This window comes from Habropoda laboriosa, unplaced genomic scaffold (genome assembly GCF_001263275.1).
Source record: "Habropoda laboriosa isolate 0110345459 unplaced genomic scaffold, ASM126327v1 scaffold346, whole genome shotgun sequence".
Lineage (NCBI taxonomy): Eukaryota > Metazoa > Arthropoda > Insecta > Hymenoptera > Apidae > Habropoda > Habropoda laboriosa.
Window position 1 is genome coordinate 301,299 of NW_017100529.1, and position 24,863 is coordinate 326,161.

A 24,863-nucleotide genomic window follows, 5' to 3' on the forward strand; every position below is an offset into this window, starting at 1 on the left:
ACAGGCGGGAAAAAGCGGTAACGAGTGAGAGAGAGAGAGAGAGAGAGCACGAAAGGTATATATACAGGTAAGAGAACGGTGAGTTGAAGAAAGATGCATCGATCGTTGGTCGTACGAAGACACGAGAAAAATCGGTTCGCACGAGCTTCGGTGAGCGAATGTGTGTCGCGGGAGCAATTAACTGCCGAGTTCTTGATCGAGATAATTAATACAGAACGGTCCAGGTTAATTGATCGCGCTGTTAGATAAATATTGCCCGTGTCTGGATTCCTGCGGCCGACATTTGTCTCGGTCTGGTGGCGCAAGAAATTGATTGGTTATTGGAGCTACGAGTTCGAGAGTAGTACGGATACCGCGAGATGGAACGTGTGCATGCAAGCAAATCTTGGTTGTTGCCGGGTGGAAAAATCATTTACCATAATGGAGTGGGAAGTTTATTAATTGCTGGATATCGTACGTATAGAAATACGTAGCAGATGTTTGTTATATTTCATCCCAACCCTCTTCAGCCATTCTCTCCTCCGGGAGCATTCAATTTTCCGATCACCGTGCACCGTGACTGATTGTAAATAATTCAGATAATGTAATTGGGTTTTACGAGGCTTATTAGGTGTAATGGGTAATGGATATATGCATGGTCGAAATTACATTTCTACCGAAAAGCAAATACTTCTGGAAATTTATCCAAATTGCCCGTCGCTGTAACGCAATAATAATTCCTACAAAATCGCGCGCAAATTAAAGGTATTAATTTCCACCGAATCCATAAAGATATGCAATTACGCGTAATACGTTCGATAATTACAGTTACCCTTCGGTGACACTCGCTACGATTAAACGTCGAATTCCTTTCCACCTGGGATCGCTGTAAATATTCTTCGACCGAAGCACAGTTCTTGAATCACCCAACGAACGAACGAACGAACATACACACGTTAACACCGGTTCTATCCCTTCGCCTTTCGTTACTCACTTCGCCGCAACGCGCAAACAAGCTTCCCTCCCCTCGGTTCGTGAGACTCGTCGCGAAACAAGTGATCCACAAAGCGGATCGGACGAATCAAACGAATTCCACAAATTCGCCGGTGAATCGTTCAGTGCCGGTACGTACGACCGGCCACGAAAGCGAACGTTCTACAGGCGTTTTCGACGCGGCGAACTTTCAGTGGCTCGTTTCACGCGCGCTTAGACAATTACGAGCAACGAATCGGGCAACGACGCGGCCCGTTGCTTCGCCGCATTGACCGGAACGATGCTTTTGGCAGAGATTAATCGTTTCACGTCGCGACGTGTCACAGGTTTGCCAAATATGTTTCTGTCACCCCCGGGGCCCATTCTCAGAAGACAATACGCCTGGAATAATATCGTAAGGGCGTACTTGTGGGAGGGGTGGAGAGGAAATATAGTAGCAGGCGGACAGAGAGAAATAGTTGCGGACATTAGCTGTCCACAGGAGCATAAGTACGACGACCATGCGGCCGGTTCCGTAAGTACTCCGAATACGTATTAACCGTGGCGTGCGCGCGGGCGCGAGCGGGGCGGCGCGTTGCTCTACCAGGGGGTATATCCAGACTCACATAAATTTCGCGTAATTCGCTCGCCTAATGCAAATTGCGAGCGCACTGCGCCGGAGTCTAACACCTCCTCGATAGTACACGAGGAACGAGATAGCAGCGTGCACGAGGCCGACCCTGCCGCATCCTATTAAGGTTTCTGTCGTTCCTACTACACCCTACCAGCTCTGCACCGGTGTCTTTATCTCCTGTCGCATCCGTTGCGTCCGTTTCTTTCTTGCGGTTTCCCTGTTAGTCGTTCGGTGGTAGAAATCGAGCCATGGTTAGAAAGTGAGGCGAATTCTTTTCGGAGGAATCATCTGTTTCGTGGTGATAATTTGACATGAAATTCTGTTGGAATTTCATTAGCTATTTTAACGTCATGGTTTTCAGTTGGAATGACGTGGTGATAGGTTAAGTGGAGTAGGAATGATTTATGCGATTGCGTAAGAGTGCAGCCTTTAAGATTCGAAGTGTCAATGCAAATTATAAATGAGAGAAATCCTTGAATTATCGTTGAAAGATTAAAGCACTAGTAGGAAATGGTCCTTGCTCTCTTTTCTTACTGTCTGTTGGTACGTAAGTGCGGTCAATCGTGGGGTTATTGGTTAAACATACTGAGAAAGTGAATTTTGTGTTAAGTTCTTTAATGTGTTTTATATGACGTGGATCTAGAATAAATGACTTAATTTGGTGTAAAAATTCTTTATTTCTTATATTGTGATTTAGAGTGTGTTATCAGTACGCAAAGGGGTAATTTTTATGTTTTCTCACCATAAAGTGAAAAAGGGAATTTTTGATTTCGGAGACACTAAACAAATGAATTTTTATTAACCTCGCTAAATTTCCTAAATTAGTACACAAATTCTTCGTTCCTTATATTATGACTTAACGTGTGTGTAATTTTTAAGAAATGAAATATCACCACAGAACAATTAAATTTTCATTAACCCTTCACCTCACAAAAGTTGCTTACCAATTCAAAACCAACGATCTCGAACATGTATCAATTTCCTTCAACTCTCGTACCTCCAGTCAGCGTCCCTTTCACCGCATCCTCCTCTTCCCGTTCGCCATTCTTCACGGTGCAAGACGAAGCAGAAAGCGAAGGAGGAGCGGCGGGCGAGAGAGCGCGCCTCGCTCTCGTCCACTGACAAGCTTCGTCACATTAATTAGCGGATCGTTCGTCTCCGGTTGCGTTAATGAACGCTCTCGTGTAATTCTGGAGAGGTCCTTGGCCCGCGTTGTGCGCGAGCGAAAATAAACGAAACAAAAGGGTGCGGGGGGAGGAGAGAAGGAGCGAGCGTGAGGTTCGGAGGCGCGGACCGGATGTCGCGACGAACGTTTCACCGTGGATCCTCCGTTTCTGCCTGGAAGCGTATCGACGCGTCGCGCATAAAATTCGTCACGGCACCGTCGTCGAGCGACGAGGAAGCCCCGCACTCGATCTCGAGGCAGAGCCAAGCAGACACCATCGTTCGCGCGATTACCTACTTCGCTGACTTCCATCCGTTTTATATTTCACTCGAGGACACTTTCCCCCGTTCGTTTCTTATTATCTTCGCCCCCACAGCACCGCCCGGCCTCTCGCTGAATTACGAAAATGATGAAGTGTCTGCTCACTCGACGACGATATGGGAAAATACGTAGCTGCGAGCAGACAACCGCTTTTTTTAGGGTGGAGCTGCTGGAACCAAACGGCGCGTATATGTCAAACTAGGGGTAGGATTCGTTTGCTTTTTTTCGATGCTGCGCTTAATCGCGGCATCAACGAGCAGATTATTGCTGCTGGGATTTACCGTTTGAATTTTGGTAGATTTTGGCAGAAATCACTATAAATTGTATTCTAAATATTGGAAAATTTTCAGAAAGATATTTCTATTGTACATTTTTTCATTTTTGTCGAGCGACTGGAAATTCCACCCTTTTAACCTTTTCAGAACAAATTATGGGAGCTCTTTCCATCGCAATCCTTTTTCATAAGAAAATTAATTTCCTGAATTATTTTTATCCTTGAAGTGACATTTTTTAATGAGAATACAAAGCGATAAGACTTATTTATTATTTTTAAAAGATATGAAATTCGTAAAGGGTAGAAAAGAGTTATTCCTCAAGTTTTACCATTACTTTTCGAATTTCCACTATGGCCCTGTAGCGACCAGCTACAGCGAAGAACATTTGGCGAGCAGACTACCAGCACGGTTTATGAGGAATTTTTTGAGGAAACCGTTTTTAGCTTATTTAATTTCTAGAAATTCGACAATGCATGTCCGCGTAGAAACTTTCTCCGACGGCCTCGTACGAGGCCCAGAGGCCCGGACCGGCAGGTCACGAGCATCTGACCTGGAGGAAACTCAGCTGTGTCGCCAAATGAAGTCACGGGAAAAACCTTCCCCGCCAAGTCGCACTGCGGTCCCCGAAAAAGCGCGCCAAGGGCGCAAGGGACACGCAGCGTCTCAGAAAGAAATTACCCGTCGCATCGGTGTTAACCAATCAGGGATGATTAACATGTAGCCGAAAGGCAGTAGAAAAAAGCGAGGCGACAGGAGGGCAATCTTGCACGGACCTCCAAAGCCGTCAGCCAACGTTTTATAAAGATCTCACTACTACTGTGTGGGTACATAGCGTAACCCTAGTCACGCCTTATTATTCGTAACTACATTACTTCAGCCCTTAACAAATTTCGAAAAGAAGACACCAACTTTACATTCAATCCAATTTCGCCACACTTTCGAACAGCCGTTGATTTCAAACGACTGAATGGATACCAAATGATAAACGATTATACGGTGAGTCATCTAGGACGAGCAGAAGAAGCCGCAACGTCGAGGGTGGAGGAACATTTTTGCGATCGGGTGTTAGGGGTGCGTGTCACCGGCAGACGACGAGGACGTTTAACATTATCGAAAATCACTGGCAACGCACGCAAGAGCGATTTTGCGAATCGATGCTCGCCGCGCTGTTTCTCTCAATTTGTCCCGGGACACAATGATTTCGCAAGCTGCCGCGTAAGCACCCGCACCACGGTGCCTACGCCCGATCAGAATGGCCGTCAGATTGCGCTTAATCGAGCCTGGGTTCTGATTAAAAAATACATGGATCGCATGTGTGTCAACCGCGCAGCTTCGTTTGCCTTCAGTTTAATCCCTCCATGCGTATCAGCAATAGTTAAATCAATCGAATCTGTACGTGCACGCATCATGCGAGAAACATAACAAAATGTGAAAACGTTTCGGTAGAGGAACATTTTTTTAGATTTATCCGTGACCTTATTTCGTTCGTAATTTAATACACGGACAGAGTGTCTTGTTTTTTTTTTCTATATTTTTTCTATGTGATTTGTTAAGGAATAGATCTGTGAAATGATTCTCTAGGCAATTAATTGGAAATTTTATTTTTTCTTTGAGAGAACTCGATTGATTCGATTGTGACTCGGTTTTTCTTGGTTTATGAGGAGAATATCGCGACTGATTGCAGATACTCGTTTTGATAGAAGAAATTAGCGATTAGGACAGTATAATGTTATAGTGAGCTAAGAAGTATTTTGGAAAATCTCTATAAAACTTTATTCTTTAAGCCTCTATAGCCAAAGTTTTTCTTTACTTATGACAGAAAAAGTTACAAATTGCGACAGTACAATGTTACAGCGAGTTAAGAAGTATTTTAGAAGATCCCTAGGACTCTAATTCAAAATTCCTTTCTTCAGCCTCTGTGACAAGATTTTTCTCCGCATACAGTGAAAATATCGCGACTGATTAGAAACACTAATTTTAATAGAAGAATCTAACCATTAACCTATTTTGCAAAGTAATTGAAGTACCATTTAGTTAATTCCGGCGAGCAGAAAATTTTGCCATCCAGAAATCCAATTTTCCCGTTCACATATTCTTCCGTGATGATGTGTCGCCGGAATGAAGCTCGCAGAATGAAAAATCATTTCGTTTGTCGTTCGTCCTTCGCGTCTGTCTCGTGGTGCGAATATTCCGTGACGTAGTAACGACACCAGTGGCGTGCAATTAGATTTGTAGCTCTGAAATGAGCTTCGAGGAAGGGAAGCCACGGTCGTATAACGTAGTATGTGTGGAAGTATGGCGACACGTGTAGGCTGTCACGAATGAACTTGTGCTCTCGTCGCGTCGCGCACAATGTCACGTGTCATGTTCTTTTCGTGTCTCGCGATACTCAACGTGGAACGCGATTATTGGCAACATTATATTCCGCGTACTCTGCAAAAAAAAAGAAAAAAAAAAAAGAAGGGAAGTGTGGCGCGATAAAACGTTCTCGAGCAGAATTGGCGATAATTAGAACGAGCTCTGGTATCATATTGCACGTAGAACGCAATTTTCCATCGCTTAGCAAAAATGTGAATCATAATCACCCCTTTCTCTCCGCTTCACTTTTGCTCTGTCCTTAGAAATTAATTCAACGCCAAACACGCCGTCGTTTGTTCGTAGAAATGATAGTAACGTTGATATTTTCACGTTGTTTGAAATACCTTCAGTAGGTAAATATTTGCAAGAGGTTTTCCCCAAGAAAAGTATACACATCTACTAAATAACACGTAATATTCCGTGCAAGGTTTCTCGATAGTCCAGCTCTATAGACTTCCGTGCGCGAATTTTCGATCTAAAGCGCAAGAATATCAGCCAGCTCTGGCTTGAGAACGTGACACCTCAAAAGGGCTGTCGATATTCTCTCTTGACCATATTTTTATGCTTACAATATATTCAAGCTGAAATTCTTTTCTAAAGAATATCACGGGTAAGAAAGCTTTTTCTTTAAAATGCATTCAAGGAGAACGTGTCGCCGCGGCAGCGTGCGTCTAATACGGTTTATTCATCCCGACGATAAATACCTGTCCTAGAGTAACCTTTAAACGTAATGTACTCGAACATTGATGGAATTTGTAACTATAAAAAAAAATTGTCAATGAAAATGGAAGAATTGAATTTTCCACGGGAATCGATGGAAGTAGTACGATCGTAGGTGTGAAGGGGCAAAATGTGGGCGAAAAGGGAAGGTCAGAAGGCGCGAGAAATCGTCCAAGTTCTTTAGAAATGTCTGCATGGCCCGCATTCCAGGATATTCTGAATCGAGTCCAGTGTTTCAGAGGCGTTCACGACCACGCACCGTTCATGGGGTGCTCCTCTCTCTCTCTCTCTCCCAATTCCTCTTCTCCGGTTTCACGAATAAATGGGGTTGCTACTAGTGGAAAAAAGAATGAGGGTTTAACCCCTTTGACTCACTTTTCACGTAACGGCCGCGCTGCAAGAGAGATAGAGAGAGGGAGAGCATCGCCGGGGAAACGAAGAAAAAAGCGGGATCGATAGGTGATGTACATACATACACATATACGTGTCTACAGTCGAAAGTACTCTCGATCGGTTCTCGTCGAGTTTCACCCGTCGAGTACGCGCGATTCCCGTTCGCGTACATTGCCGCGTTCGTCAATGCAAAATTAACTCATTCCGAGAGTTCAGGAGCAATCTTGCGCTGCAATTTGCTATTTGTATTGTCGCAAAAGTGGTCGTTTGCGTCGGGTTCGGAGAACAGCCTTATTCTTCCTGTATTCGTGCTGATTTTTGGTAGCATTTCGCGTACAATGAAAAATTTACCGCGGTGTTCTCATTATAAAACGAAAATGTAGGTGTGTATACATATTTTCTTACTTTATCGAAGTTTCTGTGATTGTTGATTGTGTGTAAGGAATACTATTCACAATTTCTTATGTACAGGGTGAGTCACATCACTTGTCCACCTCGAACAACATCTAAAGCATGGGTGTCCAACCTCTCGATTTGCCTAGACCATACGAAATACATAATGCTGTTAATCGTACATAAGTAACAAAACCTCCTTTATTTTTTAATATTCTTTATTAGAATGCAATTGAGCCGTGAAAAATATCGCTAAAAATCACACAATAATGTTAAAAATTTACGATACTGTGCTGTTCAAGGCCACATTGCAAGGCCGCGGGTTGGACACGCCTGATCTAAAGTATGTGTTCTACAAAAGAGTACCTATGTTTTGTATCATTTTTGCAAGTATCTGGCTAATTATTTAGGCAAAAAATTCACTGCTCTCAGAAACTTTGATACAAAAAGTTACATATTCCACTTAAAAAACTCAAGGTAACCTTGATATCTCATAAATAAATCGGTTATTAAATAAATCTGTCTCACAATCATTTGCAATTTCTATATAAAACACTTTCTGATAGAACACGTACTTCAAAAGTCACTCAAGTTGGACGAGTTACATGGATCACCCCGTACAGTAGATGAAACATAGCACCGAAAAATACTACACGTTAATTATGAATCGAGTGTCCGTATAAAATATTCACCCAACGGTGCTTTACAGTATTCTAAACTTTCTCGTCCATAACACACACACACACGCCCATCAAAGATTCAAAAAGTTACGGAGAAGTTTCTCTTTAAAGCATGATTCTCCAGCGAACGGATATCGCGAGCACCATCGAACACTTTCATTTGACGTTCCAACGAAATTGATTTCGCGATAGATCGCGCACAATCTGGACAAGGTCCAGCAGCGTATCGTGATTTTATTGGCATCGTCCAGGTTTCGACCGTTTCCTATTCCCCGTTCGACGAACGAAAAACACCACCGTTCCTCGTCCCCGGTTTGCGCCATCTTCTTCTCCCTGGGATACTCCTTAAACGCTTCACGTACACTTTGAGCACCCATTGCTGGTGGCTCGGAAAATGGTGAAAAATAAGCAGCGTCGCTCATCCGCGGAATAATTTATTTGGAGAGCCTGAAGCCACTAAGCCCTGCGGAAATTGTCTGCAGTCCTTTACAAAACTCCAGCCACCCCTGGATTCTCCTTCTCTCCCTTGAACCTCCTCCTCTTTTCCTCCACCGTATCCCTCTTTCTCTCTCTCCCGCCTAACCCAACCCAGCTGCCGCCGTCCTGCACCTCTACGTTCTAGCGTACACTTCTGCGCGTTTCTTTCTTCTTTCCTCTCTCCTTCGTCGAGTGAGTCAACAATACGAGAAGCGTCCATTGTCGAATGCTTTTAAATTTGAAATACAAACCGTCTGCCTTACCACCCCCCTCGCCCCTCCGCCAACCGACCCACAGCCCTGTCCTCCACAACCTATCAACGTCATCGTGCATGCGCACCTCCTATCCAAAAGGTTTTTCTCACTTGCATTTTTTCTTCGTTCTCGATTTCAAACTTTTGCGCGCTCGCCTCTCCTTTCCACTCTCGTTTCTTCTTCGTCTCTCTTTCTCTCTCTGTCTCTCGTATACCAGCGTGTTCCCTTTCTCGTTCTCTGAGTCCCTTTGCAGTTGCTAGTTCTCAATTTTTCCCTCTTCTCTCTCTCTCTCTCTCTCTCTCGCTATCTGTGTGTTCCTCTTCCACCTCGTCGCAGACTTCACTCGGCGGTGGTCCCGCGTATTCCGCATTTCAGAGAAAGAAGAATTCCGGGAGAAATTGTTGCGGCGCGCGAACGAGGACGATGGATCCGTTTCATTTTTAAATCCGATGAATGATTTAATCACCGAACGAGCCTCGCAATTTCATCGTTACTTTCCGCTAAAGAGAGAGCTTCACGGCGAATACCTCGGTACCGGATTTTCGTTGTTTACGAAACACGGATGAAATCGAACGCTGTCTGATACACAATTCGTAAGTTGTATACACGAGGTGTAATTAAGAGCCGGAGCGAACGGAACGGTGTTTTGTACCGGTTGTAATCTGTCGGATACGGGAACAACAAAGATGTTGCCTTTTAACGAACACACGCGCGAGAGAAAATCTTGCGCAATTCAACGGCTGAACGACGCGGAACAACGTTTCACCGGAGCGAATCCCGAAGATATATTTCCCCCGGCCTTTCGAGGAACTTCCGCTTATCACGACCGCGAATTAAACTGCGAAACATAGGCTGGCTGTAGCATCTGTTGCTAGCGCGGTTTAATTCGTTCGGTGTGCGCGTTTCGCGGCCGACATTGTACCGAGCGTTGTAATCACAGCGAAAACAAGTCAAAACTAGGACGGTGGGACGGTGGAGGAGGGTGTTGGTATCGCGGTGCACGCGGAATGAAATTACGGAAAAATTGGCATGCATACGCGCAGTTAGGCGCCACGAAATCGCCGCGGGCCACATGATTTACTCTAATTGTTAAGCATCAGTTTGTTCGAGAAGTCTCATTTACATCCAACTTGAAACTCCTGCTTTTTTTCCTCCACTCGCTCCGCCCTACCCTTTACCTGCACGTGGCATTTTTATGGTGGAAACTCGCCCCGAGATACCACACCACACAAAACTGTACGTACACGTGTGTGTGTGTGTGTGTGTGTGTGTGTGTGTGTATGCAGCTAGCTGGAAACATTTTCTGTTTCACGTTGGAAAATGCATACGAAAGAACGTGAGACTAAATCAAGCAGTGTCGCGTTTTACGACCGTTTATAAGCTTCGCTAGTTGTCTTTTCTTGGTCTTTCGTTGTAATTTTTTTCCGTTTGGTTCGAAGACGTCGGCGTTTTCCGAATTCCACGGATGATTTATCCGTCTATTTATCGATATCGAGCACGCGTTAGTTCGAAGTTTTTTTTCTTGTTGCATCGCGATACCGATTCCCGATGTCCTCGCCGGGCTGTATGTATTCTCAGCGTAACGAACGGACGCGAAATTACAATTTCAGCTCGCGTCGCCTCCATTAATCGACGGTGTAAATCATTTTTCCCTAATGCGCTAAAAATTCGCCCGGAAATATCGGCCCATGAATATTTCATGCTCGATCGAATCCGATAACGCCGGACGAAGATTTTTGATTACGGTTTAACCAACTCGTTTCGCGATTTCGCGTAAACCATTTTCGAAAATTTCGAAAATCCTTCGCCAGGCTAGATGGTATATTTCGATTCGTCGAAACGGAAAAAAAAAAAGGAAGGGAAACGCGACGGTGAAACGTTTAACTTTCGAACTACCGTTCGCTGAGTCGAGTGTTTTTCGATAATTAATCAAGAAGAATGAAACTCAGAGCGATGCGCGGTTTGGTGGTAGCGAGTGAGTGAGAGAACGTTTGGTAAGATTTTCGACGAATATCTGGTAACCGACGTAAAATAAAACGGCGAACCGTCGAAACCGAGGCCTTGATACCGTTTCCCTCTGATTTTCTGGCATCGGGGAAACACGATCCTCTTAATAGCGCGTAACATCAACAGGAACTTTTCCGTCCAATTCCTTTCCTCGTCAAGGAGTAAACTGTCACTGTCAGTTGAGCAGTCGAAATGGGAAACTCCCCGGGAAAGTTGCCCTTAGTTATAAATCACATCTAGACGGGGACTTAAATATTTTACGACGAAACTTTTGCTTTCCTTCGAACTATCTGTAGACGGATGCATCTCGCTTAGACGGCAGCTGGATCGCTATCGAAGAAAGCAACCCGAATGAAACGGGGGCTCTTTTAAAATTTAACGCGCCACCGTACTTTATGCAACTCGACTAATTTAACTTTCAGCCGAATTGTAAGGTTTTCCTTTTTATTTTCTTGTTGTTTTTCGGACGTCAATTTTAGAGGATCAGTTTAGTTAGGAGGTGATCGCAGTCAAGGCTGTGTCGCTATTGCTACGCTGATTTTCCAGGGGTGTCCGAAATTTAGTTGAAACGAAGTAATTGTATATTGTAAAAATGTATAAAGTGGTTAATAAGTAACTAAGAGTTCGTGAATTTTTTTTAGAAAGTTTTCTGTGAAGATTATGAAAATATGGATTCAGTAGAAATTACAAATAAATCGTAAATGTAATTGGTATCATTTGCGCCATGTTATGTGAAATAAAATTACATAATGTGCTTAATAAGAAAAATAGAATAGTAAAGGTTTGTGAATTTTTTTTAGGAAATTTTCAATGAAGATTATAAATATATGGATTTAATAGGAATTACAATACATACATATCATAATTGTAATTCGTATCATTTGTGTCACGTAATGTGATGTAAAATTACATAATGTGCTTAATAAGAAGAATATAAACATAAAATAATGTTCGTGAATTTTTTTTAAATTTTCTTCGAAGATTATGAAAATATGGATTCAGTAGAAATTACATATACATCGTGAATGTAATTCGTATCTGACACAATCTGCTTAATAAGAAAAACAGAATCATAAACTAAAGTTGGTGAATATTTTTTGAAATTTTCTACCAAGATTGCAGGAACATGGATTAAATATAAATTACACACAAATCGTAAATATGATTCGTATTACTTCTACCACGTAATACGCCGCGAATTTTTGGTGTAGCACGCGTGAAATTACTAGCGTTACAGATCACCGAAATTTATCGATTGCCCCGCTATAATTCGAACGCTTTCATAACCAAGCTACGCGTGAATAAACCATTACGTCCAAATGGAATCCGCACGAGCCTGCGAATAATAAAATTATTGCTCAGCACCGGTTAAATAAAGCGCTCGGGAAAAAAGAACACAAAAACAACGTTGGTGAAATCGTTAAATCGCGACAAAAAACAAAAAAAAAAGGAAAGAAAAACACACCGTCACCGAGGGTAAACCGGTGTGTCATACGGATATAAATGTCAAAATGTCGCGTACCCTTTTATTTTTTCACCCGTAGCTGCGTGATGCATAAATAAAAAGAGAGAAACAGAGATAGAGAAAGAAAGCGGCTAGATAAGCGATAATCTAGTGAGCTAGATAACGGCAGGGTATTATTAATGATCAAACCGTTCGACGGACGGTGTTAAAATTTAAGCCCGCCGCACGATACCGGAATAATACGCGAGGTGATCCGGATGACCAGAAGTTTGACGATACTTTCATGACGGCACGTCGCCGGACCAACGCGAGTTTCCACGCCCCCGTATACTATACGGCGCGCGTATCATGAGTGTAAAATACCGCGTACACGTTGTAGGCAGCAGGTACCTGCCCTGCCGGTGCATGAAATATAAATAATTAGTACGATATATAAGCCGCCTGCGGCCGGGTCTGCCGGCCGCGATATATCGACATGACCCACACGGCTTTATTTCGAGACCGGCCACATTTTATCCGCTAAATTAGCTTTTCCGACCTGCGATTTATGTCACTCGCTTCGAGAAAATTGCTGCCAAAATAGATAACTTCTCGCGGCGCGGCGTTTCACGGCTGTAAAACCTGAAGAAAATGGCGCGCCTCGAATTCTGGACAGAGCTGTGAATATAATGTTCTCTGCTACTCCTCCTCTCTACATTCTCCCTGTGTCTGTTTCAATTCGTCATTCGCACGTGTTGTTAACCGTCCATTATGCTGTTTTATAGTTAGCGCGACAGAAATGAAAGGGCACTTTACCTTGGTTCTATTACCGTATTACATTTACGTACTTTCCTTCATCTCCGTTTTGTCTTACGAGAGGTGCGAAAGTTTGCGTGCGCGGCTTTGCGAAAACAAAGGGGTAAATTAGTCGCGTGAGAAAAAAAATCAAGACGCGTGTACGTCTGCTGGTCCATTCAAAGCAGACACGGGGGTAAGTGGTATCACGTTTCGGTTTCACGCATGAACCATTAAAAGCACACTCGGTCGCTGGCTTTTTCCCTTGGAATAATTCTCAGACAGCTCCGCCTCTTTCTACGGTTTTATTCGCATGAAACTCCTAACTTTATCAAGGAAACGAAATTCAACTTCTATTCTGTATTTTAAATATGTACGTCTCTTATGCATGTATATCAAAAGAGGCTAATTAAACCGAGAGAGAGAGAGAGAATTTTTAAGCAAATTTAAAAGAAACAATTGTCTGTGTATTCAGGTCGCATGAAACGAGCGGTATCGATTCATATCGTACCTCCCCAGCTCTCCCTCGCTCCTCCCTTTTTTGCAAGCGACAAAACGCACGTGAAAATAACCAACGCAATTGTGTCAGAAATGAAATGGAAGGGAACAATTAAATCATTTTGTTCCTTTCAGCGGCGTATATTCGGCGGAAGCATAGCGTAAAAAGTGCATAGAGAGCCAGGGTCTGGTCAGTTTTTACGATACAAGTGGAGAAAAGGATAACGACGGGAAGACAGATAGCGCGCCACTGACTGGCACATACTGCTATCCCTCCTTCGCAAAATCCTCCCCTCGTGCTCTTTCTCCTCCTTCTCCTCATTCTCCAACCTCCTCCACCTCCACGTCCCTCATGCTTTCGCTAACTCTCGGTCCCTTCAACTCGCCTCATAGAGCCACATTCTCGAGCGATCCATTTCCAGATTAAACACGCGTAAAACTCCACTCTCTGGTGCGGTACACACAAGAAACTCCGTCTCTCTCTCTCTCTCTGTCTCACGGCACGCCTCTATTTCCGACCCACTGTACACCCCTCCCCCGGCCCTCTGCCCACCACCCCCGGGAATACGTAGGGTCTTATCTATCCCGTTTTGCGCATGAGTGCCAGGGGTAGGAGACAGGCTTCAGAAAAAGAAGTACGTTTTCGTCTACGGGCTCGTTCAAAAACTCGTTCAAGGGAAATCTGTCACTCGAAGAAACGAGCTCCTTTTTTCTTCTCTACTCTTCTTTCGAATCGCCCTTTTCGGACACGCGACGAAAGCCACCCCTCTTTTGCTCGAACGCGAAACGGCCGCGTTTCATAATAAATCAAGTATCGCGGTGGCACCGGAGGTAAAGGGACTCTTTGTTTCGATAGCTGATGTGTACCGTGGTTTCACTCTCTTTGCGATGGAAATACGGAGAAAATGAGCTCGAAATCGGGAAGAGTGATATCGTCGAGGTGGTTCAGGGGTGCGAGGGTTTGTCGGGGAGTTTTCTTCGGGGAAGATTTGATTAGCGAGCGAATTCTGTCGGTCGTAGGTGTTGAGACACTTATCGAATGTGGAAATGTGAAAATTGAGATAAAAAAATTGTTTAGTTTGGAATTTCGTAGTATGAGGAGGGCATGTATTTCTCTTACGCTAAATAATTTATGCTCCATTCATAACTTGTAGGTATTGAGACACTTATCGAACGTGAAAATGTGAAAATTATCAAGGTTTAAAAATACTGTTTAGTTTGGAATTCTGTGGTACGAGGAACACATATTCGTGCTCCATTCGTAAGTCTATTCATAAATTCTAAAGGAAGCTTCTTTAATTTTCATCAATTAACATTTTCTGGATAAGGAATTATCAAAAGTGAATAACATTAAAATCAACTCCACGTGTAATGCTAAAACTCAATAATGAACTGGGTTGCTCTGCTAATGAATCAAGATGCCTACTTGTATTATTAAGCGATACTAACTTTGTCGAAGATCATGTAGTACTTTCTATACGTAACGAAAAATATTTGAAAATCGCTATTTATTTGCATAATTTTTGAAGAAGTTGCACTGAACTGTAGTTTAAAAAATTCAACACCGAAGCTTCCTTCCGTAGAAAACTTAAAAAAAACAGGTTCGTACCCCGACATATTAAATTTCTCCACGTGAAATCAATTGACCTCGCATGAAAGTTTCCATCGGATTTATGAGCGCAGGAAAGAAATCACATACGGGACGAGAGACGGTAACGGCATCGCGGGAATCAATTTCGCAACGTACACTCTTAAGCAACGTTCCATTACGGGTGAAGCGCAATGATCGAACCAGGAATCGAACAATGTGTACACGTTCCCACGGAGTAAGTAGTTAGGGACTTCGGAATCAGCCGGTCGTCCGGCACGACGACGCTGGGAACTCGAAGGGGTGTTGTCGATTATCGAAGTCGAAACCTTCCGGGTAATTGCATAGTTCGTTTTCTTGTCCCTCGCCGTGTTATTGGAAACACTTAAGCCGATAAGACGTTGCGAACGTTGCCGAGGATCCGGTCAGATTTTCATAAATTAAACCGTTGTTCGCCCGTCGTGTCTTCTTCCCCTCCGATAGAGAACGAAAGTGCACGTGACCCTGAACTTAAGCGCGACAATGCGAGAAAGTGGTACAGGAACAATTCCCTCCGTGGTTTCGTGAATTGTCCACAATGTACTGTACGGAATGGGAATGGAATAGAAACACGGAAGAAAGAGAAAGGGAAGGAAGGAAGGAAGGAAGAAGAGATGTCGGAGGTGGAGGAGAAGAGAAAGGACATTGTTATTCTGGCCGCTTAAATAATTCATAAGCAATATCGCACCGTTGCCGCGGTCACGTCTCGGCTTCCCTCCTGATTGGCTAAAAAATTGTCGCCTGATTGGCCGCGCTTGTGCGACGGATGGTGGTTTCGTAAAGAAAAGCACTTTATCGCCTGAAAGCATTGACGTGCCAGCCGAGCAGCGGCCCATGCGTGAAAAGGACCAGAAAAGGGAAAAGAAGGGCGAGAAAAAGAGGGAACGAAACGCTTGCGGTAATTTCTCCAAGGTAGACCCTCTCTCTCTCTCTCTCTGTCTCGTGTTCTGTCCCTTTTGCGCTGTCCCTCTTCTCCCTGGTTGCTCGGGAGTACCCGCTTTCACTTCGATTTAACTTTGTCAAATTCCTTCGTTCCGCTCGCACAGAACGTTCCTTCGAGCATCCTGCGAGGCGCGAACAAAGTGAAGGCAAATTGAGTCCTGTTTCTTCCTTCGTTTTACCGTTGCCACGCTGTTGCTGCATACAGAGCCGCCCCCCCGGATGATTCTTTTTAAATTCGCCTAGCCTGCCAGTATGAGTTTAATATTTCCAAATGGTTCCCTACTTTCTCCACGCGACGGTATAATATCCTCGATACGGTTACTACCTCTCGTAAATTCCTTATTATAAAAAAAGAAGTTCTCGAAAGCTGCTCCAATTCGCCGAGTAATCCTACCGCGACTGAAGTGAACCGGCCCGAAACTCAACCGTTGTAAATTCATCGCGTTACCGTCCGCATAATTGATCTTCGTCCGCGTAACCTAGGGAACACATAGTTCACAGGGCACAATCCGTCGCAACTGTTCGACAAGTTGACGATTCGTGGACAAGGGACAGAATGGGGAGTGGGGAAGTGTGCGCTTCTTCCGCGACATGGCTCGCGAGTTCGTGAAGGGATATTATGCCCGGTACACTCTCCCGCAAGCTGCAATTTCAGTTCGGTCTGCTGGACCTCGTTGTCCGTGACACTTTGACGCAACTCGGGACAGAGAGAACGGTGTCCAGAGGGCGCTTGTGCAAGGCAGTTATGAGTTGCTTAATTGTTTTGTCACTGTTCGTCCCTCCTCATCGTACCGGTTCGTTCGTCGTTCTCGTCTTCCTTGTCATCGTTGTCTCTCGGCGGTGGCTGGGTCTGGCTGGTCCTGGAGCAGAGAGAACCATGGGTTCGGTACTCTCCCTCCTTGCCTCTGTTGTTGCCTCTGTTACGTTCTGGCAGCCCTATCGTAGAGTTCCTCGAATGCTCCGGATCGTTTCCGGAATAGTACTGGCTTACCCCTTGACAAGTTATCTGTGGGATTCTAACGTTAGCAAAATCGATACCGGGACACCATTGTTTGCCTACGGAGATTCGCCGGATGGACCGCAAGGAATAACTGTTGCTTAAGTTATTCACACGCCGAGGGAAATCAATTCGATGCTGTCCGTATCGTCGACGTCTTCCTTTTTCGCTTTTCTCCGCGAACGATGCATATTTATGAAGATTTCCGAACACGTCGGAAGGCGTTTCGACCGACAGACTCGTAATACGTTTTCGCGAGACTCGCTGAAGATGAAGAGAAATCTAGTTTCTTTGGTTCAACTTCGAATAAGGGATACTTTTATTACTATTTATTTATAAACGGGCCTCTTACATAAATGTTTACACAAAAGAAAATAGACTTTACACAACCTATTCTATATGATTTAAGTAGTCAACAATGTGTTGACGCGATATTTGAAAAGATTAAATCTAAAGTATTGACGAACGAGTTTAGCACAGAGTTGCATTGGGATCCGTTATAAAAGTTAAAAGTTAATTTCGTTAGTGGAAACATTTGAATTCGCGGGAAATGAGTTGGAGCCGGCCCATGTGATACGAGGAAGGTTATAATCGCCACAAATAATATAGTTACAGTACGAATATTTGTCTAAAACATCAGAAATAGCAGAACAGTGTGCACTATATAAGGTCTCGTTACTTAACGGAGGCAAATAAACCACACCGATTATTAGGGGAAGAGCTCCAGATGTGACTTCGACAAATAAGTGTTCCACGTTGAAGACGGTATTGATAGTGCCACTACTGCGTAAGGTGTTTCGAATCGCAATAAGAACGTCGCCTCCTCTGGAATATGAACTAGTTTGTTTAGATCGGTCGCATCGGTAAATGGTATAGTTATTTGAGCCTAGCTCACTGTCAGAAAAACTATCGGTAAGCCAGGTTTCAGTTAGGATAAAGACGTCAGATTGAAGTGAAGAGCAAGCGACCTCTTTCTGTAAATTATTCAATTTCATGCGTAAACCTCTGACATTATGATAATATATAGACAAGTTCCGTGCTAGTTTTTTCATTGTTGTCGGTTTATCGTAACAATCTTAGGAGTACCGTTAACATATCTAATTGTCTTGCTTTGATCGTTCATATCACGCAATTTCACACGCAAATCATTTAAAAACGCACGTTGCTTCACTGTAGAGTCATTAGACATTCTAGCAGAACCAGAGTATCTACGTTTATTCTTCAGAATTTTAATCGGGATGCTCGGCGAATTAAAAGAAACGCAGAGAGGACGAGGTTTACTGGAATTTTTTCTTCCCAGTCTTTTAATTGAAAAATTGTCAATGGTTTCGGTGACATCAGTTTCACGTAATAAACTATTAACTGCACAAATGTCTCAAGTAGCGTCAGTATCGGTCAGATTGAACAAAATAATATTGTGAGATCTCCTGTTTCTTTCAGACAGCTCCTCCAATATGTCCTCTTCAGAGCAATTCGATTCCAATTTTGATACTCTAATATTTAGATCCGTTCAAGAATTGTTTAGTAGTTCCAGATTTGATTGAAAAACCCTCAGTTCATTTTCCAGTTTGGAGAATTTAGCGTCGAGCAGTCCCTTGATCTTTTTAAGCAAATCATCATTCGATGATATTACAATGCCGTGATTTGGTGTGGCAGGAGAGGCAGTGGGTGTCAGATCATCTCATCATATTTTTCTCCTCTTTTTTCGTAGGTTTTAATCCTGTTTAGCTCGATATCAATTCTTATTTGAAGAACTGACTAATTTAAGTGAACTAACGAAGGTTAAGATTTTTGAAGTACGTAATATCCAAAAAAAGTTGAAATATGTGAGGTGAATTTTTTGCAAAAATTTGTTGTATCTTTATTAAAATTGATTTGTACGCTGATATTAAGCAAGCTTTTTCTATTTCTTCGAGTATAGTTTCTAAGCATTGGTTACGCGTGTGACGTGTGAAAGTCTGATCTGATATGCAGTGCATAATGATAGAAAGCTATTTTAAATAGAACACAGAATTGCTTTCCGCGATATTTTTAAACAGTAACAGCGAAGCGTATAAATAACCGAGACGTTGCTGTAAAGGTTAAACGTTCCACTTGACACGTACAAGAATCTCCCGAAAAAGACCAATAAGATTTCAAAAAGTCTACATACATTAATAAAATCATTTCGCTTATCGTCCCTTTCGAAAACGAAAATTGTACCGCGAACCGTATCGCGGCCAAAATTCTCCAGCGTATAAATTTTCATACTTTAATGCAAATACGAACTGGTATTTGCATGTTTCATGATAAATTTCTTATTATCCCGCTGCATAAACACACCGTACACATCACATCTCGCTGCCCAGCATACACGCCCACAAGTAACTGTGCCTTTTTTTCGGAAATTACGAAACGTCTACGCCTAACGTGATTTACGATCGATCAGATAAATTGAAGAGGGCTTGATGAAATCCTTCGTATCGCGACCTAAACGAGGTTGAAAGAAGGGGACTATAAGAAAATTGTACGCTCCCTTTCAAATTGCTACCTCACCGAACCGGCTGCTGAAGCCACTTAAATAAACGATCAAAAATTGATAACGTCGTGCAAAACGCAACCAATGCGTATAAACCTTGAACCTCTAAAATTCACCGCATTCTCTCTTCTTAATTCGTAATCTTCCGTTACCCTCGTCGAGCGATTATTCCGAAACGGAAGTACAAAAAGACGGCGTTGAACGTAAAACGAGCGTAACATTAATTAGTAATTTGTAATAGCCGCGGTAGCGACGTCGTCGAGGTTCAAATCTAGACGAGATCGGGCGAACGAGAACGAGCAAGGGCTGTGAAACAGCGTTGGCGGGTAGAGAGAGCAAGGGAGGAGGAATATTAGGGGTTTCATTAAGTCGACGCGAAGACTAGAATAAAGGGTGAAGCGGAAAGCAAGAAACAGGGGAAGAATCTCGGGAATTCGAGATTTCGAAATCTCGTAAGTGGAAGCCAACTTTATGAATGCCCCGACTTCGGAATCGAGGCTTTTCATTGCTCCTTAAGAATGATTGCTTTATTTGTCAGGGGGGGAAATAGATGAACGAGGGATCAGTCGCAACCTCAAGGAACGCTTTTAATCAAACTTTAATCTGCAGGCCTAGCCGCGACGATCTCTCCGTGCGAGCGCGCAGGGCTTCGTAGATTTTATATTCTGATCGTGGTGGTTCGCGAAACGCGCCTCTGCGGATCCCTTTAATCGCCGAATCCAACGATCGGATAATTTTCCCCGCGAGATGTTTCCTCGCGATACGAAATTCTGATATTCCATCGAATGGAAAATCTGTGCATTAGCGGAGTTAACGTTACGGACGTGTCGAAATTCGGATTTACCGCGAGTGGATTTGATGGGTCCTGTAAGGGCGCGATAAAATCTCGAACACCTCCGATTGTATATAGTCAGGCAAATTGAAGTGATTTTTATTTCTTCAATTGGACTATTTCGAGTTTGTATCGATCTGGTCGTGTTTCACACCACGTGTAATGTATTATGTATGGATTTCGCGAATGGTGCAATTTCCGATAGACATATATTTTGGTATCGCGATGAGAGATTAGATTGGGAGTCTGTATGAATTTATTTCGAAAAACTGTTCATTTATTGCTAAGTGCAAAATGGATAAATTGAAATAATAGAAGGTATCGAATCAAAATTCACCGGTTCTTCCTGTTTGCTAGTTAAATTTACCTTCGTCTGACCTAGCACGACCCATTCTACTGGCAGTCCATCGTATTTTAATCGCAACTTCCGTGCATCCCGGGTAACGATAATACTTCACGAGAAATATTTATCCCCGGAAACGAGATTTATCTTCGGTTTAGCTCGGTTCAAAGGAGAAAAAGGAAGAATCGTCCATGGTGCTGACGATTCTGACGTTTTGCTCCCGTTGTCCCCCCGTATGCTACCCTCTGACTGGTTTATGTTTCATACATTCCTCCGTGTTTACAGTGTGTTTGAGTTATAACAGAGTCGCGGGCGGAGTCTCGATAATTTGTCACCTAGCCACGACCTATTTTTCCTTCTTTTTTTTTTATTCGCCGCTTTCTTTTTCCCCCTTTTGTCTAGCCGCGTTACGTTCCACTGCTTGGGCGTGCAAATAAATCTACGTTATTCCCTGTCGTTTCGATTTAATTCGTCCGTTTCGTAAATTCATCGATCCTTGCCACCGGGGGAAACAACAAAACGCCCGAACAAAGATGGGAATATCGTCGAACACGCATTTCAGAGTGGCCAGCATTCGGTGTACTTTCATTACCGGGAAAATCCCCCGATTATTGTGCTTCCTGCGATTTTTTTTCTATTTTTTTCCACCAACCGTACGTACACCGACATCGTAAAACGCTTTCAAGAGAAAAATCACGGACCGCGTTCGATTAGCAGAGATGTTTAATACTTGGAAAATACGATTGCCGGTTTTTCTTCACGTCTGTTCGACATTTCACGACCGAACACGGTATCTCAACACGACACTGCAATAATTTACTCTTGATTATTCGCTTCGGTGACGTCACTCGAAAGAGAACGAGCATTCCGCTGGTAACAACGAGATTCGCGTTCTCTTCTTGTTGCATTAGCAAATATTGCGGTACGAAAATTGTTGGAAAAAGAGAAGATATATTACAGGACGCGGCTCGCGTCTGAAATTTATTAAATTGTCCAGCGCAACTCGCATTTCTCATTCGCTGTCAAGAATACGTTGCCGCGCGAGAATTTCCTTGTCTTTTTCCCACGATTAATGAAATCGCAGATTTGTGTCTGCTGGTCCATTTTATTTAAACGTACACACGTGCACGTGTGTATGCACATTTTGCCGAGATTCCCTGACACGCTCCGTAACGTAGATATATAACACACACTCGTATATGGATATTCAGGTTGTAATACAGTGGAATCATTCGCTGGGAAATTATTATTATTCTGGAATTATTATTACTGCAATCACTTTCGACCTTTCACTTTATGAATATTCCTCACGTCAGGCCGTGAAGCTTGTACATTCCACCTAATTTGTGTTCGTAAATTTCAAATTATCACATCCTCTCCATTGCTTTTGTAACGTATCTCTAATAATATTTATGCTCCCACTGTATCACTCGTAAAGATTATTACACGATACGTTATATCATTAGTTGCTGCAAATAAAGCGCACTGCGTAAAATATCTCTGCTCCGTTGTCATTATTTATACGAAATGAGTTTCTTCACGTTGTACGTCTAAATTTTGATCCGACACATTTGTCCTTAATTACGGATGTTCTGAACACTGTAATTAACAATGATGTCAGTTTCGTGCGTAATTTTTTAACTGTTTAAAAAAGTGTATAAAGAAGGCTAAGTTAATATTTCAAAAGAAATCCGCATTTCTTTGCACTTTTTAATTTTTCTACTATTAGGATTTGCAATGAAAAAATTGGAGAAAATTTACTAATATACGCCTTCGTATATGCAACGTGCGAAATTTTTTTCAAAATTTTTGCCGTCAAATTGGGAAAATAGGGGAAAAATTAATAATTGGATTTTTCTTTGTAACCACAATGAAGGCAGTTTCATATATAATTTTGAAACTCTAAAAAATAGGTAAAGAAGGCTGTGTTAATATTTCAAAGGTAATCCGCATTTCTTTGCACTTTTTAATTTTTCTACTATTAGGATTTGCAATGAAAAAAATCAGAAAAATTTCACCAATATATACTTCAGTATGAGCAATGTGCCAAATTTTTTTCAAAATTCTTGCCCACTATTAAATTAGGAAAATAGAGGAAAAATTGAATATCCGAATTTTCTCTGTAACTATCCTTCCAGTCGAGACAGAAGGTTAAAATTGGTGTCAAAAGTTTTCTGTCAATAAACAATCGAGTGATCCACCGCAAGACTTTTTTGATTCAAGATCACTTTTAACCCCCTTAAACCCTCCACTACACATCGTCAGAAATAAGAAAGGACAAAACTCCGCGTAAATCCCAGCATTTTAATATCTCCTTACTCGAAAAATAGTTAATTAAAAGCCACCGCGGCGGCCGCGTGAAAAGCGTTCCCGCTGACCTCTCGTAATATTCATTCCGGCTAATCTCCGTTGAAATATCATTGGACTAATAAAGCTCGTTTCCAGTCCCGTTCACTCTCTGCTCGAGACGATGCATTTACATGACAAAAGGGATAAATACATTAAACGTATCAAAAGGGAGCTGGGCTATGATTAGCACCGCCGGTAGCCTTTATTTCTTAATAAAGTTGGATTACGTACGAGCGCGTCTCCGCGCTTTTTCCTTTAATCTTTAATTCTTCGCCGCGACCGGATACGGTCGTCGTTATCCGTTCGTTCGTTTCTCGACCTGTCCCCGGCTGGCTTTTCCTTCCGTAAAAAGGGAGTTCATCGTGTCGGCAGATGCCGGCTGCTAAAACGTTCGAGCTGGCCGGGACGGCGCGATATTGGCTGGCGCCGAATGCCGGTGACGTTGTCGAGAAGATTTCTGACAAGCGTTGTTATTAAAAATTCCCTTGCCACCTGTACGCCGGCTGCACGCGAAAACATCGAAACAGACGAGAGTGGTACAGCGCGGAATAAATCGTACATAGTATCGATATCGTATCGTGATTCCTATTAACGTGTCCTCTTTTTTTTCTCTCTCTCTCTCTCTGTTTATCGGTCGAAATTATTCTTTCCCTTCTTCGTTCGCTTACTTTTGCACGATGTTTCTTTTCCATCGTTGTTACTGTTGTTTCCGATAGGTAGTTTGAAGGGAGTATCGCGGAGAGAATGCTTACGATAGGAGTGACAGGAAATAATACGTATGCAGGAAACGGTGGTTGGTTATAATTACACACGATCGCAGAGGACCTCTGTGCAGTCGCAACGGGATGTTCTGTTCTAATCAGACTGACCCAATTACGCTTTAATCTGCGTTGATAAAGGCTGGCGTTCGAAAGCGGCGAATATAAATAGCTGCGTGAACTGGTAATCGCGGTTAATTTCTCGATTAATCTTTACCATTGATTTCATGGTTTATGCTACGCTCGAATCGCTCGGCTCGCTGCTAAGGAAGATGTACTTGCTGTAGGTGTATACACTTTACAGGATCATCTTACGCTGTTCACCTGCGTCTACGCTGTGCAACGTAACACGGTATATGGAGAGGTTGCGAAACTTGTTGGAAAAGGAGAAAAGAAAATGTCGTATAACATTATGTTAATTATGTTACATTTTTTGGCATATAGTAACTTGTATGTTATTAAAAAGTGTCGGTAAAAGTCAAGGAAAATTACGAATCACTGTGAAGCAAAATTTCTTTACAAATTCCAATTTTTTCCGTTCCTTTCAAGGTCCCCTACGTTTTGTCACATGAATGCGTATATTTTTTATTTGAGCATGCATAATAATACGACTTAAAATGACCTTAGACTTGAAAATTTTAAGTCATTCTTTGCCAAGAAAGGAAAGTTTTCTTCCATCCTGTTCACCCTTTGAAACCATTTTAATTACCACCTTAGCTAGAGAAGATAATTGAGTAGCCTGTTTCGCATATTCAGCTTATAATACGAAGAAAATCATTTCCTTAGGGTTAATTTCCGAAGCGAAAGAAGAAGCATTCGTTCCATCCAATAGACCTATAAAAAAAAACCCTAATATTTCAGCTGCAACGAAACAGAGGCAGAGGAAAAAAGAAGTTCTCCCAGGCAACCGGTACGAAAAATACCAGCGCCAAATTTTATCAGTCCCATTTTTCTATCTCCGGCGCGATGAATCTACCAACTAAAATAAAAAAGAGGACCCAGCCAGTAGAGCATGGCGCGTATTCGTCGTACGCTATACCGCGACGCAGCCGAACGTCGAGTTCCGGCGAAATTCTAGCTCTCGCGCTGCTAAATGATAAAACCGGATTACGCGACGCTTTTCCTCCGCCTT

The 24,863-nt window shown here is 42.8% G+C and overlaps 1 long non-coding RNA gene across 1 annotated transcript in view; it reads left to right on the forward strand.

The window, feature by feature from the left end:
• Positions 1–24,863, forward strand: part of LOC108576554 — a 246,849-nt gene that overhangs the window by 205,245 nt on the left and 16,741 nt on the right. The window lies entirely within an intron of this gene.